At 36.5% G+C, this 17,308-nt stretch overlaps 1 pseudogene; it reads left to right on the forward strand.

Annotated features, from left to right (window-relative positions):
- LOC132613245 (rust resistance kinase Lr10-like) overlaps positions 1-2,889 on the forward strand; it is a 29,773-nt pseudogene extending 26,884 nt beyond the window's left edge.
- The last annotated feature ends 14,419 nt before the right edge of the window (positions 2,890-17,308 follow it).

Consider the following 17,308-nt stretch of genomic DNA (forward strand, 5'->3'; position numbering starts at 1 on the left):
TTCGCATTAAATAATGCCTATGGGGAAGAGATGGACCCCTTTCTTTTAGATTTCATAACTTTTGACTTCAATACACCAGTAGTTTTCAAGTTTTGAATTTCTAGTGAGAGCAAAAAGTTTCCCTCGTGATTTTGTCCAACTGAATATGGTTAATAAGGGTTAATTTGAGTTATGGGTGTGGACCGGATCGGGTCTTACTGCAATGTGGACTGAGAACAAAAGTCCATGTGGACTAAATTAAATGTTATGTCATATTTTATTAGTCAAATATTAATTGGATAACTTTTGATGTGATATAGGGAAAGTTGAGTGACCTTATTTTTTTTTTTTTTTTTAAAAAAGAAAAAGATATGACTTTGAGAGATCATTACCCGTAGTTGGGTGTGTTATACTGTTATTAACTCAGATCAATTATTTGTCAGTTCTCTTGATATTCTATCCGTTGTTGATTTTTCATTCAGCTGAAGCTCAAAATCAAACTCAAGACAACTGCCCCCAAGGAATTTCAATGTGGGATCCTTGGAAATGTGAGCTTTCCTTTCTCTGTATCCTCAGAACCGGCATGTGGATTGTATACCTTAGATTGTAATGCTACTCCAAATCCAAGAATTCATTTGGGAGGAAATGTTTATAGTGTTCCGGAACAACCATATGATAGGTTTCGAGTTTTAGACCATGCACTTCAGGGCTTATTGGCAAAAAACAGTTGTCAATCTTTCGGTAGAAGTCTATCCTTTCCAAGTTCTCCTTCTGTCTCGTTTAGAGTCATCGAACCCAATCTTACCTTGTTCAGATGCAACGACAGTCTAGACATCAACAAGGGCAAGAATGATCATTATTTTCGGGAATATCAGAAATATACTAAATGTAGTGGCTTCAGCATATATTACAATAATCCGAGTAGGTAACAGGAAGGCTATTCGGATGCACCAGAGGGAGATAACCTGATAATTGTTCACTGATTCAATTTCCACTGACATCCAGGTCATGGTCTCAGAATATTAGCTTGTTCGATCGGTTAATTGCGAATTTTACAATTCAGTGGAGCCTGTCTGATGATTGTCGTAAATGTTACTATCAAGGAGATCGATGTTTAACTGACAGCAACAATGAATTTCATTGTTCCTCTAATCCCACAGGTAAATTATAGTACCAGTTTTCTTCAATTTTGCTCATCTAGTGATCTTCAGTTTCCTCAGAACAAATACTAAAATAGTTGCCTCTGTGATGATTGTAATAAAATCCTTGCGCAACATCTATCTAAGCTTTCGTGATTTTTTTGGTTGCAGTAAAAAGAAAGTCAAAAGGAGTTCTAGTTGCAGGTAACTACTATTTATGGCCACAAATTTCCACTTCATATCACTAGATCTGATTTTTTGCTCTGTGTTTTCTTCTTTCCACAGCAAAATGATAATTAGTTATTTTCGTTATTAGGAGATAATATGTTACTATCTCATTAAAACACGTACACGCAGCTAAAATGTACCTTCTTCATGGAAGTGTTATTAATCTGATAGATATAGTATCCCGGAAAAAACATCCTTTCAATGTTAACTATTTTTCTCATTTACCAAGAACTTGTGCAACTTTGAAATTGACAACATTCTTCCAATTTGTGTCATGACATTAGCAGCTACTTCTTCTATTGAAGGAATTGCAGTGCTAGTAGTCCTACTCTTGTACTTCACAAAAAAATGCTCCCTTAATTCCATAACAAGAACAGAAGATTACAGAAATGTGAAAGCCTTCTTGAAGAACCATGGATCACCCGCTCCAAGGAGGTACAGTTATTCTGAAGTCAAGAAGATGACAGATTATTTCAAAAATAAACTTGGTCAAGGAGGCTTTGGCTGTGTTTTCAAAGGAAAGTTGCACAATGGGAGTCTCGTGGCAGTCAAGATCTTGAAGAAATCGAATAGCGGGGAGAAGAGTTTATCAATAAGGTGGCAAGTATCAGCAGGACTTCTCACATTAATATTGTATCACTCGTGGGATTTTGTTTTGAGGGTCAAAATAGAGCTCTCCTCTATGATTTCATGCCCAATGGATCCCTTCAGAAGTTCATTTACGATGCAAAATCCGGGACAAATCGTCAACTAGGATGGAAAACATTGTACGATATTTCACTAGGCATTGCTAGAGGATTGGAGTATTTGCATTGTGGTTGCAATACTCGAATTGTACATTTCGATATAAAGCCTCACAACATTCTTCTCGATGAAGACTTTTGTCCCAAAATGTCCGATTTTGGTCTTGCAAAACTATGTAACAAGAAGGAAAGCATCGTATCTTTATTGGGTGCAAGAGGGACTACTGGGTACACTGTGCCAGAAATTTTCTATAATAATATTGCAGGAGTTTCTTACAAGTCAGATGTGTACAACTACGGTATGATGGTGCTCGAGATGGTTGGAGGAAGGGAAAATGTTGATGTTGTTGACCATACCAGTGAAATATACTTTCCACACTGGATATATAATCAAATTGAACAAAAGGAAGACATTGGATTAACTGGCATTGTGAAGGAAGAGGACAAAAAACTTGCAGAAAAGATGATACTGGTGAGCTAGTGGTGCATCCAAATGGATTCGGCCAGCAGGCCTTCTATCAGTATGGTCGTCGAGATGTTACAAGGCGAACTGGGATCTTTACAAATGCCTCCCAAGCCTTTCATGTATGCTTCTTTTCAACGGTCAGATGGTGACATGCCTAGTACTACCTACATGGTTTAGGAATGGACAGTTTCAAGTTTGATTTTTATCTAGACTTATTAAATTTTGGCAGGAACTCTGCATGTATCATTGGATTGGTTGATTAAAAGTTGCTGATAAATGTTTAACTGCTGAAAAATGCTTTTAGATGGATTTTAAAATGAGCAATTACGTGGTTGGATAAGTACTTTTGTTGTTAAGGTGACTGAGACTTCTTAAAGCTATTTGCAATAAAATATATATTTAAAAGTTTCTTTCATAAAAAGAAGAAGACAAATAACGAAAATAAAATAGAGAGATAATTAAAAGTTACTCTATGTTTCAGGAAGAGTACTTCAGAGATTATTAAAGATATTAGAGATAAAATCGTCAAATACTTGATCAAACCAAAAGTGCTTATATTCCGTAAAACTGTAAGTTGGGGGTGACTGACTTGTGGCTTCTGACTAATTTTAGCTTATTTTAAGCACTTTTATTGTTTACCAAACACGTGGATAAGCCAAACAATGCTTATAAGCTGGTCAAACACCCTCATAGCTGATGGACAATATCAGAAACATAAAGATGAGCAAATGGACCAGCAGTATCAATAGCAAGGCTCATTCAGATGGCCAGGAAGAGGAGTTCATCGTGCATTAATAAATGTAATTATACTTTTGGCATATTCGCGCACTATTTTTGCACACTTAAGTTTAGTTAGTAAAGGGCGAATCTAGCCTTATAAAAGACAAAGTAACTTATCTTGAAACTGTTCTTGAATTTTGCAATATCCTTCTTTCTGTTGTAACAATATAGTCTTATGGACAGAAAAACTATCGTAGTGTAAGACTGTACGTCGTAATAGTTTACATCTTCTGCTTTCTTCTGCAATGTTAATCATGTCATCTAATATTCCATCTATTGACTTGGAATTTTTGTGCAAATAATAGAGGAAACAAGCCTAAAATGAGGGCCATAGTTGGATGAATTTCCCCCCTCCTTCCACATACGTATAAAGACTCAAATCATTGACACTGCAACCTAAAAAAAAATTCTCTTCATCTCTACCCCATTTTAGCAGAACCTCACACGGCATACTTTAACGAGCCTGTATCTTTTTCAAGACGTATAGAAAGACAAGAAAATAGAAAAGGAATACCGATGTCTAATAGTCAGGAAACTAAGCCAAACTACACTACAAGGGAGCAGCAATGATTATATCATAAGACATCTCTATTTTAAACACATCTCTGTATACGATTAGGCAGTGAATTCATAAACAAGAAGAGAGCCAAAAGGAATGAGAAGAGAGCGAAAGCTGAAAAACCGTGTAGTTGTCATTAACATCTATGGAATTTCACCCGCTAATACTAGCTGTGGTAGAGCAACTAACCCACTCATCATTCACAGAATTTGGTGACACAGGCATAGATTTCATCAATTGTGCACCATTTCCTGATTCATAGCTAAGCCCATTGTCAATGACGTTAATCTCCTCTTTCTTCTGGTTTTCAAACTCGCCCCTCCGAATTACCTTTAGAATTTCCAACACTTCATCCATTGTTGGCCTCATCTCCTTCTCAAGTTGGAGACATTGGAAAGCTAGTTCTGCTACTGAAGTAGTCATTCTCCTAACTTCAGCATCGGACTCGTAACAAAGAGATGGATCGATCAACTCTTCAAATTCACATTTCAAAATCCTGCTTATTGCAAAATTAGACAAACTAATATCATCCATTGTTGGCCTCATCTCCGTCACTTATTTTGGTTAAGAGTGTTTGATCCTTCAACTTCATTGGTCTGTTGCTTGGGAGTAATAACAAAGACTATAATAGATTCAACGTCTTCACTTTATTTGGCCATAATGAGAAGAACTTTGAGGAAGATGAGTTCATAGAGCTACAAATTAAATACTAACTATGACTTTCTCAATTGTATGACAGCAACTGAGTTTGATTACCATAGGTTTACATTAACCAAATTCATTTGAATCAAGATTTCTGTGATTTCCTCTAAATTATCTTTTATAAGGTTGGTTTACTGCTTTAAACATAAGATATACTGTATGTAGTATTTATGTAATATTTATTTTCTTTACTCTAACATATTATTAAAGATTGTTTACATGATCTTATGGAAAATTACTTATTAATATGGTGCCCAAAGACTAGTAAATTTATATCGTACATATAGGTAGTTAATAAACAAGTCAATGTCCGAAACTGAAGAGGAATAACTCAAACTTTATACACTTCAGCTTGTGGAATCAGGGGCGGAAAGATGCACTATACATATATATATATATATATATATATATATATATATATATATATATATATATATATATATATATATATATATATATTATTTTTATGTGTATATAGTAGATGTTGAATCTCCTTATCTATTTCATGTATTTACTTTTTTATATTTTGAACCCCTTAGCAAATATCCTAGGTGTTACACCTCGCACTTTCAGAGCATGAGCATGCTATGTACTTCACCGTATTAATGGAATATCGAAGACGTCCTATGAAATTTTGGAAGGTACAAGCCATGAGAAGTACGTAGCAATGAAGTAAAGGATGAACTACGATCTCGTAAGTCGTAACCGGGAAGGACAAACTTGGAACCAAAGGACATGACTATTATCAAGTATGATTAATGATAAATATCATGTATGGAGAGTTTCGGAAGATTCCGGGACCAAGCAAATCGAAGAAAATAAGTTTGTCGAAAATTTGGAAAAAAAGTTGGCAGTATTTTGGACAGAATTTTGGGTCAAATTTGGAGGGGTATATCTCAAGGTATATTAGTAGTTTTAAGGTGTTTCAAAAGCCTAAAATGAAGTTCGTCGAGTCTAGTTTCCAACGCAACAAACCGCTCATCAAAAAGACAACGGAGTAGGGAGTTATGGCCATTTTAAGATAACCCATCCAAGCTGCCAAATGGCTTCCGCAGGTCCCACTTGGGAAAGTCGGTGGAACCGACTTATAAGGGGTATAAAAACCCCATCAACCCCATTTTTTTTATCATTCTAAACACTCATGAGTCCTAGAAACTTCCTAACACATCCCCCAAACATTTATAGCTCATTAAATCAAGAATTTAACAAGATTATACCAAACTAGTCCATGAAAGGTGTTTGTTCTTGCTTGTACTTGATGTTGTGGTGAGTTTGGTCTTGAAGAAAGTTGGTGTGGCTAAATTTCTTCAAGTATAAGGTATGTTCTTCATCCTAGCTCTTATGTTAAGTTGATTTGAAGGTTTAGCAAGTTTTAAAAGTGAAAATAGTTATGGAGGAAAGGTCATAAAGTGTCGTGTTGTAGTTGTTGTGTTTATGGACTGATTTGAGCATGTTGTGGCCGTGTGGTTGGGATGATTTATGTGTATATGGATGGTATCTAATGTTGTTGATGTGTTGATGAGATTATGCTTCTTGATTGGGAAGAAAGGAAGTGTATATTGTTGTTGTATGTTGAAAAACATCGTGTGGGATGTTTTATGGAATATTTTGGTATTGATGATGATGTTTTTTTTTTTGGTGACTAAATGATTATATTAATACCAAAAGTGATATTTACAAATCCAAACAGGGCTGACCACCTGTTTCTTAGTAAAACTAGACAGACTCTGCTAAATCAAAGGAGTCTAAGTACCTGCTAGTCTCTCCTATTACAAGATAGCAATTCAAAAAATCTAATCCTAAAGCAGAAAAAAGGAAGCAGTACAACAATTACATCAAGACAAAGCAAAAAAAAAAAAACAAATTTTGCTCCTTTAAAACACTTGCAGCAAACTTCCAGTCAAGGAACAGAGTTCAGTTGAGCCAACATAGACTGCCACTTCCTGTTCCCCTTGCCTCTGAGATGGAGATGAATGTTGATTTCTCTGCATAGCCTATCTGCACTATATCTTCCCTTATGAAATCTGATATTGTTTCTTTCCCTCCATACTAGAGTTACTACCATAGCAAATGTACTGCTAATGATGGCCCTTGTTCCAATCTTTTTTTTTTGCCCAGTTAGTAATCCATTGTATCTCTTCTTGCCATGTTCCAATTGTCCTGCTACAGCCAAGCCAAACAAGCAGCCTTCCCCAAAGATTGTTTATAATGGAGCATTAAAAAATAGATGGTTCAGAGTTTCATCATGTGTATCACAAAAGACACAGGAGGGAGGAATTTGAATGCCTATCTTGTGTAATCTGTCCACAGTGGGTAATCTGTGCAGTATAGCTAGCCATTGGATAAATTTGTGTCTTGGATGAATGCCAGGCTGCAAAGTAATGCTCTTCCAAGGGACTTTTTGATATTGTGGGAGTAGTGCAACATACATTTGCTTAATTGAGTATTTTGAGCTTGCCATCATAGTGGACAATCTTGTGTGTAAATCACCTTGGAGAGTTTGTGACTGTAATACATATTTCCTTGCTTCCAATATCTTTCTCACCACCCATGTAGCATTTGCAGGTATGGGACAAGACCCTACTATTGTTGATATTAGTATTTCTATTGTTGTTGTTTTGTTGGTATTATGATTTCGGGCTAGGGATATAAAGAGGGGAGATGCTGCCCGAATTTCTGCAGATTCTAAAGGGGTTTAATTTGAAGGCTTAAGATAAGCATATGACGATAAGCCTAACAACAATATTAATTCTCTTGAATGTAGATTTACGAGCTTGGGAGGATAAGCGTTAAATAGTTAAAGTTAAGGCAACCGAAAAGGTATGTTAAGGTTAGTCCCTTTCTTTCTAAAGGCATGATTCTTTTCATATGAACCCATATATGTTTTCCATAATATCCTTTTTCCAAAAAGCTAGAAGTTCATGATTCTTAGAGTTTCTTATGTTGTTAAAGATAGAGGTTTCCTATGATGATAATGATGATGATGATGCTCCCATTTCTAGAGATTCCGAGTTTACAGCCTTGATGCTATTATGAGATAATTGAGTTTATTTCATGAATTTCTTGATTTTATTCATTGTTGTTGATCTCACCTTATGATAATTGTTCCTTCAAGGTGAGATATAACGATGATGATTGCTTTATAATATAAATCGGAGGTTACCGACCTTACGTCACTCCGATAGCATTTAATTGGGCTCTCATGCATGTTATATGTATTTATATATGTGTAATAAAGATACCATACATATATCACCGCGCCTACATAGCCGGGCAAGATAACATCGCGCCTACATGGCCGATAAGAAACACTGCGCCTACATGACCAGGAAAGATAACACCGTGCCTACATGGCCGGGCAAGATAAGACAGCGCCTTAACGGCCGGGCAAGATACTTGTTACATCCCGTATTTTCGTACGTTAAGTTGCATCGTAAGTTAGTCATATAAGCTCAAAGGACAGGTTTATGTTTGAAGTTATAGGTGTTTATGTCATGTTTAACAAGTGATAAGCAAGTGTCGTGAAGGTTGCAGGTTAAAACGAATCGGAGAAAAAAATAAGTTTTGTTAAGTTTGGGATGTTGAACAAGTTATACAGACTGTATGGAATTTTGGTTATATCCAAGTATTTAAATAAAGAGATCGGTGTATAAAAGTTTGAGGTCCCGAAATAATTCTCATGGATGAATAGTGACGTGGATGAACAGTAACACAAATGAACAGTAACTCTGGTGAACAGTACTCGGTGAACAGTGACGACCAGAAAATTAAAAGGGGAAAATCTGCATTTTTTCACTATTCCTACCCCTCTCTCATCCCTAAACTCTCTCTAGACTCTTCCAAATCTTCTCTAAGTGACCCTAATTTATTTCCATCAAAATTTGACAAGAAACCATCCTAAACTCAAAAGACTAGTAAGGGGTAACATAGTAAGTGTGATGATTGTTGCGTGGCTGCTCATTTGAGTTGAAAACTGAGGACTTGTCCTGGAAATCTTGGGTGTTCAAGATTAGAATTGAATGGTTTGATGGATTGCTCAAGAAGTATTAAGGATGCAGCAAGGTTAAGGTATGTTAAGGCTAAACCCTTTCTTTCTAAAGACATGATTATTTTGATATAAACCTTTGTGCCATATCCATAATATCCTTTCTTCCACAAATGCTAGAAGTCTATGAATCTCATGATTCTTACGATATTATTGAGCTTATTCATGATCTTGAGAATATTCTTTGTGATTGATCTCACCTCATAATACTTGTTTGTTCGAGGTGAGATATAGCGATGACGATTCTATTTCTAATGCTATCTAAGTTCATGGTTCTCGATACTCTCATGACATTATCGATTTCATCTTACGATGGTTGATCCTTCAAGGAATGATATAGTGATAATGATAATGCTAATTATGGTGTTGATTTCATTTATGTATTTTTTTTATGTTTATATATGTATGTATGTATGCATTGCACTCCCACTGATCAGTTGGGGATAACATCGAGTCCCGAAAGGGTCGGGTACGAATGACACCGAGTCTCGAAAGGGCTGGGTACGAATGACACCGAGTCCCGAAAGGGCCGGGTACGAATGACACCGAGTCCCGAAAGGGCCAGGTACGGATGACACCGAGTCCCGAAAGGGTCGTGTACGGATATTATAGATGTGTGTATAGTAAATGTATGTGAAAGCAAATATGTGTATATTGTGTATGGATGTGTATGAAATGTTTTTCCTATAGACTAGTTAATTTACGTGACAGAAATCTCAGGAAGTGTACGACGTATAATTGCTCACTTTATCTTATGCTATCTTCATTCTTATATCATGCTACTATTCATGCCTTACATACTCAGTACATTGTTCGTATTGACGTCCCTTCTTGTTGACGCTGCGTTCATGCTCGCAGGTGTAAATAGACGAGAAGAGGATATTTCATCATAGGCTACCTTCAGGTACTGGTCTTAAGTGGTGGCTCCACTTCTTCCTGGAGCATTATATATATATATATATATATATATATATATATATATATATATATATATATATATATATATATATATATATATATAACTTGTGTTAAGGGTATGTCGGGGGACCTGTCCCGACTCGTATACTTCAGTCATGTTCATTGGGACTTTACAGATAGTTCCTGTGTACAACTTAGTTATATTATGTCGGTTGTTATGTTGGCGTCATGGGTCCATTGTACATATATTTATGCATGATATTATGTTCATATTTAGCCCTTAGCCTTATTTTTACCATTCGAGACATGAAGAATGCGAGTTATAACTTGGTTCGCTCGGTTCCCGTAGGGTGCCGGGTGCCAGTCACGCCTTACCAAGGGTGGGGTGTGACAATACTATACATATATTACTGCGCCTTAACGGCCGGGCAAGACACTAAATATATATTACCGTGCCTTGACGGCCGGGCTAGATACTATATATATACAACACCGAGCCTCAATAGCCGGGCAGGATACTATATATGTATGTAGGGAAAAGTTTTTTTTTTTTGTAAAAGCTATGTATGCACGACATCCTCCTTAAAAAGGCATTTAGAGGCACAGGTTCATCTCTTTTATATGACTTTATCTTCATACTTTCATTATGTTGTTATTCATGCCTTACATACTCAGTATATTATTCGTACTGACGTCCTTTCTTGTGGACGCTGCGTTCATGCCCGCAGGTAGACAGGTAGGCAGATCTGATCCTTAGGGATTCATCAGCAGAGTCTTAGGAGCGCTCCATTTGGTTCGGAGTTGCAGTCTATTGGTATTACTCTTTCGTGTATATACTTGGACATGGCGGTGTCCTGTCCCATCCTCATGAATTCCTGTATTCTATATAGAGGCTCGTAGACAGATGTATGTAGCTAGATGTTTCATAACCTTATTAGGATTGTTGTATAATATTGTGGTAGCCTTGTCGGCTTGTGACGATAGGCATAGTTGTTGACGGTTATGTAGAGTTGTGCCGTTATTTTGTAATATATGAACCTTTACAGATTATGATACCCATGAGCTATCTTTGTGGTCCACCTAGAGATGTTTATGAGATGTATTGTTAGAGGTGCTCGGTAGGTTAGCTCCGGGTGCCCGTCATGGCCCTCTGGTTGGGTAGTGACAAAAGTGGTATCAGAGCAGTTCGTCCTAGGGTATGTCTACGAGCCGTGTCCAGTAGTGTCTTGTTTATGGGTGTGAAGCGTGCCACACTTATAAACAACAGGCTACAGGGCATTTAGGAACCATTGACCTTTGTTTCTCACCTTAGATCGTACCGTAGAGCTAAATTCTAGGATGTGATGTCCCTGATTCTAACCCTAAATGTTTTGATCGTGGATAAGCAGTTGATTATGTCGCTATGAGGTAGTTGATGAGAATTGAAGTTGATACTCCGAAAGGTATGTTTCCTGCCTTATTGATATTGATAGACTTTGATATAAGAACTTGAGCTAGATGTTACGAGTATTTGTGATCACCCTGTGAGACATTGGATGTGTTTTCTGGGCTGTGTGCAGGAATGAGGCAGTAAGAAGTAAAGAGGAAACTTTGCTGAAATTTTTACAAATTGAATTGTTTGAATGTCTATGCTATAGAGAAAGAAAGAAGGGAAAATGTGACAATCAGATGTTTGGTAAGTCATGATTGAATGAACCATTATGAGACGCTTTCAAAGAGAAGTTCTAGAATAATTTTAATTTTATTTAAAGGGAGAACCCTGGAGGGGAAATATGATTAGTAATTAAAGGAGTTGGAATGAGTGCATTTGAGATTTCGGAGAATTGAGATAGATTGAAGATATAGAGAAAGTTGACACTAAGAATTCAAATACAGTATTACGATTCATAGATTGGTGAGTAAGAGATAACGAAAAGGTATTGGTATGGGAAAGGAAGTTAACAGGTAGGGGAAAGTTTTACTCTAGAAGTTTATATGTATACATAAGATCAGGGCGGGTTGATGACAAGCACACAAACTTGTTTATCAGACTTTCCTATATGATGCTGGTTTACATTGGGATTTGGAAGTCACCAGTTATTCGAATTCAAGGGGGTTCTGAGTATTTGATAGTTGGTACTATTCTGAGAATCATTATGGCCAAGTTACTTTGGGTATTAATGACGACCTTGAACTCAATAATGAGAAATGGATAGGTAAGTTGGATTGTAATTATGATTGTCTTCTAGATTGCTTATATAACTTCTAAATGTGATGTTGCTTGGCCAACGAAGGAAGTAGAGATTGTATCAACCTTAGGAATATGTGGTGTATTTCTAGCTAATCCTTATAAGAAGCCTTCACCTCATATTTTTCTTCAGACGAGTGTTGTGAAGGTTATTGATGATAGAGAATTTGTCACACCCCCAACGAGGAGTATGACGGGCTCCGACCCGTAGGCCGAAAATCACCTGACTTAACAATTACTTTGAACATCACATACCATAACTCAAAGAACACCTGCACGCAGAAAAGGCCCAACATAGAAATATCCGATCATCTGAGAACTTATAATATGCAATGCATGAATCTTAACACCATAGGTAAGTAAGCACATGTATATATGTATGTATATCATATAAGTGTTAGTTCTGCGGAACGTGCAGCCCGATCCATATACATTAGTGCCGAGGAACGTACGGCCCGATCCATATATATCATATGTTAACGTACGGCCCGATCCATAAATATAATATGTTAGTGCCAAGGAACGTACGGCCCGATTCATAAATATAATATGTTAGTGCCGAGGAACGTATGACCCGATGCATAAATATAATATGTTAGTGCCGAGGAACGTACGGCCCGATCCATAAATATAATATGTTAGCTATACATGTCACACCCCATTTTAACCGGGTAGATTTAGGGAGTATGACGTATTGGTGATTCCTATTTATTTTGTTTTGAGGAGTCGCCACCTAATTAATTTAACGGTGAATTAGGACACCTAAATATTAACTAAGGTAAAGTTAAAACTAAACCTCCATTAATAGTCTGCTTAACCAGTGTGATTCTAGGTAAGGGCTCTATATTATCCTAAAGGGAAGGGGTTAGGCATCCTTTAGAATCCGTTAACTTACGGTTATCCGACCAAACTTAGGTTAATTAATTAAGGTTAAATATAAAATAATAGATTGTTAAAGACTTCTAAGATTTTTTTTTTTTTTGTATGTTTATATATTTTTTTTTAAAAAGAATAGGAACAGTTGGAAAACATACACTTAGAAGTAGCGTTAAGCTAACTGATTTGAAAAACTATTTGATGGCTAAGCGATAGAAATTAATAGAAAAAAATTTAAACTTTTGTCCAGCTAAGTTCCTGACACCTTAATTAGATAGAAAATTATTATGAAAGATAAAAAATCTGATTCTAATTTGCATTGACAGGCAGTTTTAAAACTGGTTTGACTCAAAGCCCTAAAATTAATTGTGAAACAAAAATAGACTTCAACCTTACGAATGAACTGAATCCTGTAGTTCTTTTATCACGTCAATTCTAAAAAGTTATAAGAAATCTCATTTATCTTTGCACTTAACAACAACTTATTTTCAAGGAAAAAAAAAAAAAACTTTAAAGACGAATTCAAATCATTATAAATATCTTCAGCTTCCCTTTGAAAAATATATAGCTGATTTTGAAGCTTTTAGAGTCATAAAAAATAGTAGTTGAACCATTCAGGAGGTGAGCTCAACTAAGGGTCGAAACTAATATTATTTCTCAAGATTTTATAAAACTGATATCCCCATTTCCCTTCTAATAGCTAAAGTATTCTAACTTCTAAGGCTGGTAGTTTTAAATAAGTAAGATATAGAAAAACCGAGACCTTTAATCATAAGAGAAAATTAAACAATGCAGTAGTTATTCTCCCCTTCCTCCCTCTTTTCTTGCCTTCATTCAGACCATATCCAGGAGAGGAAGAAAAGTGAATTAAGAAGCAACTGAAAGTCCCGGGTTTCCTCTTTGTTTCTGTTCAAACTTGTTCGAGGGAGCGAGAAAACTAAATGAGATGGAGATGCACATTGAGGTCTAGCGGCGGCATAGTCTCAAAATGAGACTGCTCAGACAGTGAGTCTTTATGAAGACTCCATTTCGCTCCGAAGTGTACATGTAAAGAAGAGGAGATAAAGATTAGTGGGGCAACATATATTATCATTATAGTAGAATAAAGGTATACACAGCGGTGGAAAAATTGCATTCCAGACTCAACATCAACAGACGAGCCAATATATGCAGCGTTTCATGCATTAACTAGACTATTAAGAGAATGCATTTAAACTTGGATTAAAGGTGAAAGAGCATGTAAAAGAAATTTCCTGAAAGGTAGGATTACTTAAACAACCATTATCGATCATTTCTAGCATATTAAAATCTAGTATGCAAAGAAGCGGAAAAGCCAAATCAACTCTTTATAAAACAGGTCCGCATACTAGTTCTAACAATAATCCTCCTTGTTCATATTTGCATTAAATTAAAACTCATAGGCGAGATATCGAGAAACTAGCATAACACATGAAAAATATACAAACTGAGTGGCAATCAACTTACATTTATCAAATTTATCCTTGGCATGGTTTAACCCAATTCAAATCGTGAAGCGCACATTAAGATGAATTTTAAAAGTTACAGGAGGCGGCATACATGCGTACATTACAGAGGCAAAAACAGAGGGAGTATCGAATTCGAAATGATCTCAAGGATGCATAGATGAAGTCAAGACTTGCACATGATATCAGGAAATCAGTTATGCTCTTTGAAAGGAAAAGGTTTTAAATAATCCTAGTGATCAGATGATTCCTTTTCAATGAGTTTAAGATTTAGATCCCATCTTTGTTAAGCTTTGCTCTTCCTTTTAATACTCAGCAACCAAAACAACAAGCCATAACAATGAATTTATCAAGCAGCAACAGATCAGTCCAAAATTTAAAGAGACTTAGGATTTAGAGTCATTTTTACTACTGTTTTAAAGCCTACCAGCAGCAGCTGACTGGAAAAGAGAGAATCTTGATATGTCATTTCTAGCTTATGCAACATGATGTGGGAAATACAAACAGGGCTAACAATAATCCATAGATGAAATCATTCCTAGAAGTTCTATTTGGTTCAAAAATGAGTTTTCTGATATAAAAAAAGTACTGGAACTACTGGTTTTGTTGAAATATGTTGAACAAGATATTTACACTTAAGAGATGTATACATTTATTTATTCACCATGATTCCCATTCCGTTTCAAGGCTCAAGGAAAATAAATGGCTTAAAAGAAGAACCTATCATTTATACGCAGATCACATTTCAGACCATTACGACCACAATTCGACTCTGCCGAACCTTCTACAAACAAATTTGGACTTTCCAAATAAGAAGTCATGATTTAGACTGGACTTCACTCGACATATGCACACTTAAAATAACAACATCATTAACATACAAAACAGCTCATTTAGTCAGATCTAAATTTATGAAAGAATTGTTAACTGAATGCGAACTTACCATGTTCTTCAAAATAGGACAACTTAATCATGTGTAATCTAGTAACATGGTTTCAAGATTGTCATTATCAGTTAATACGTGGTACACATAAAACCCATCGAACCTATTTGACTCAGAATTTTAAGCAGTAAGTATGCTAATCGCTGAACTAAGCATATGAATATAGATTAACACTTAACATGGGTATCTAATTAGACATATAAACAGGTTTGATGCCTAATCTAAATCAGCTACCAATTGAACAACATGATTAACACACTAAACGAACATGAATTTACACTGAGTAGGATTAAGCTGAGATTAACCAATTTTGCAGAAAATAGTTCAAGTAAACCCCAAACAAAAAAAATGAATTTCAAGGAAGAGAGGGAAATTACCTTCTTCGGGTGCAGCGAAGTGAGGCGAAGGTTTCGATATCCACTCGAACACTTTGAAATTCGAACTTGCGTATGCTTGGATTAAAAGCTACCCAGAGGCAAGCAGAAAAAATAGAAAATTGATTTAATGTTTTTGGTTCGACCTTTCGAATTTCTTACGACTACTGAAAACTTGATATATATATCTATATTCGGAGAATTTTGGGGTTTCAAGATCTTTAATCTTCAGGGGATTTCTACGGCTAAAAGAAAACAGGTTCTTGGAGGAATTTTATGAATCGAACAAAGATCCTCTGTTCTTGATGAATTTTTCCAATCCAAAAAATCCCCCAGTTCCTCTTATAGAGCCTCTCTTTTAGGGTTTTGTTTATTTCTTTTTTAGATAGATGCGCGTGGGGAGCAAGATGGAGAGGGTGTTGGCAGAGGTAACGTGCGAGGTGTCAGACGCGTGGGGTGGAGGAGCGTGGTGTAGTGGAGGTGTCAGAGGCGTGGGGTGGAGGAGCGTGGTGTAGTGGAGGTGTCAGAGGTATGGGTGCGAACAGTGATGTTGGGTGGGTGGAGAAAGAAATAGCGGTATGGGTGTAGTGGGGTGTGATGGTGTAGATGGCGGTGATGGAAGAGGGAAAGGGAGGGGCGGCGCTAGGGTTTTTGGGGGGGGAAGAGGGAGAGAGTGGCGATGGAGGTGGGTGGCGATGAGAGAGGGAGGCGGAGGAAAGGTGGGGTGCGGCGAAGGCGAAGAGGAGAAATGAAGGGGAACCCTTTTAGGGTTCCCTTATTTTCTTGAAAATGGGTCGGACCAGTCCGTAAATGGACTGGGTCAATTTTTAGACTGGGTATTAAAAGAATAGACTAATAAATTCAAACACGAATTATTCCAAAAATTGAGATAAGAGATATGGACTAGTCCAAAAAATATTAGGGGTTAATCGGACTTTGATTTGGGGTCCGGTAAGTAAAAATACGGACTGAGTGCAAAGAATAGTTTGGCTTCTAAATTTAAATAAAATATCTGTTTAAATAACTTGTGTTAAATATTTCTCAATACAAAATATGCAATCTTCAACGCTCGGATAAGAAAAAATGGCGTTGTACTAGCCGTGCAATAATATTCCGAAAATCCACAGTAAGATAAATACTATTATTTAATTATACAAAGATAAATGCGACGTGTGTGCGTAAGCTGGAAAAAATACTGAAAATGATAAAAATTGTGAATAATAATAATAATAATAATAAAAAAAAATACGGTAAATAATAATAATTGATAGAATGATACAATAGCGGTATTGATAAGAGGCTAATAATTATAGTAAACGTAATATATATTTTTTTATTTTTTTCAAAAATATTAGAAGCTTAAAAATAGGTATTTTGGCAGAGAGACGGGACAAAATTGGGTGTCAACAACTTGTCCCTCTTTGCCCGGTAATGATGAAAAGAGTTGTCGGGCAAAGACGTTGACTCAATAGCCTATTTTGTCCCGGCTAAAGGAAATCTGAGAGGATTATGACCGAACTCCGGTCTCTGAGTTGCCTACATATCTCGGGCTGCACGAGAATCAGGTCAAGTGTAGTTCTGGAACAATTACGACACCTGAACCCGATTAGCGCGAATCTTGCAAAATATTGTCCCAGTGCTGAATTATGATAACACTGGGTATTATGATAGAAACTTGAGAATTCTGAAAATTGAATTGTTGGAACGCAAGAGAATACTTGTAATTAGAGACGAGTGTTCGAGGTAGATCTTTGACCCGTGTCGGGAAGTCTGATTATCCTTCCCGACAACTTGCCCCAGTTCGCTGCAGAAGAAATAGTTCCACGATTTGATGCGTGATGCCAA

Source organism: Lycium barbarum, chromosome 10 (genome assembly GCF_019175385.1).
Source record: "Lycium barbarum isolate Lr01 chromosome 10, ASM1917538v2, whole genome shotgun sequence".
Classification (NCBI taxonomy): Eukaryota; Viridiplantae; Streptophyta; class Magnoliopsida; order Solanales; family Solanaceae; genus Lycium; species Lycium barbarum.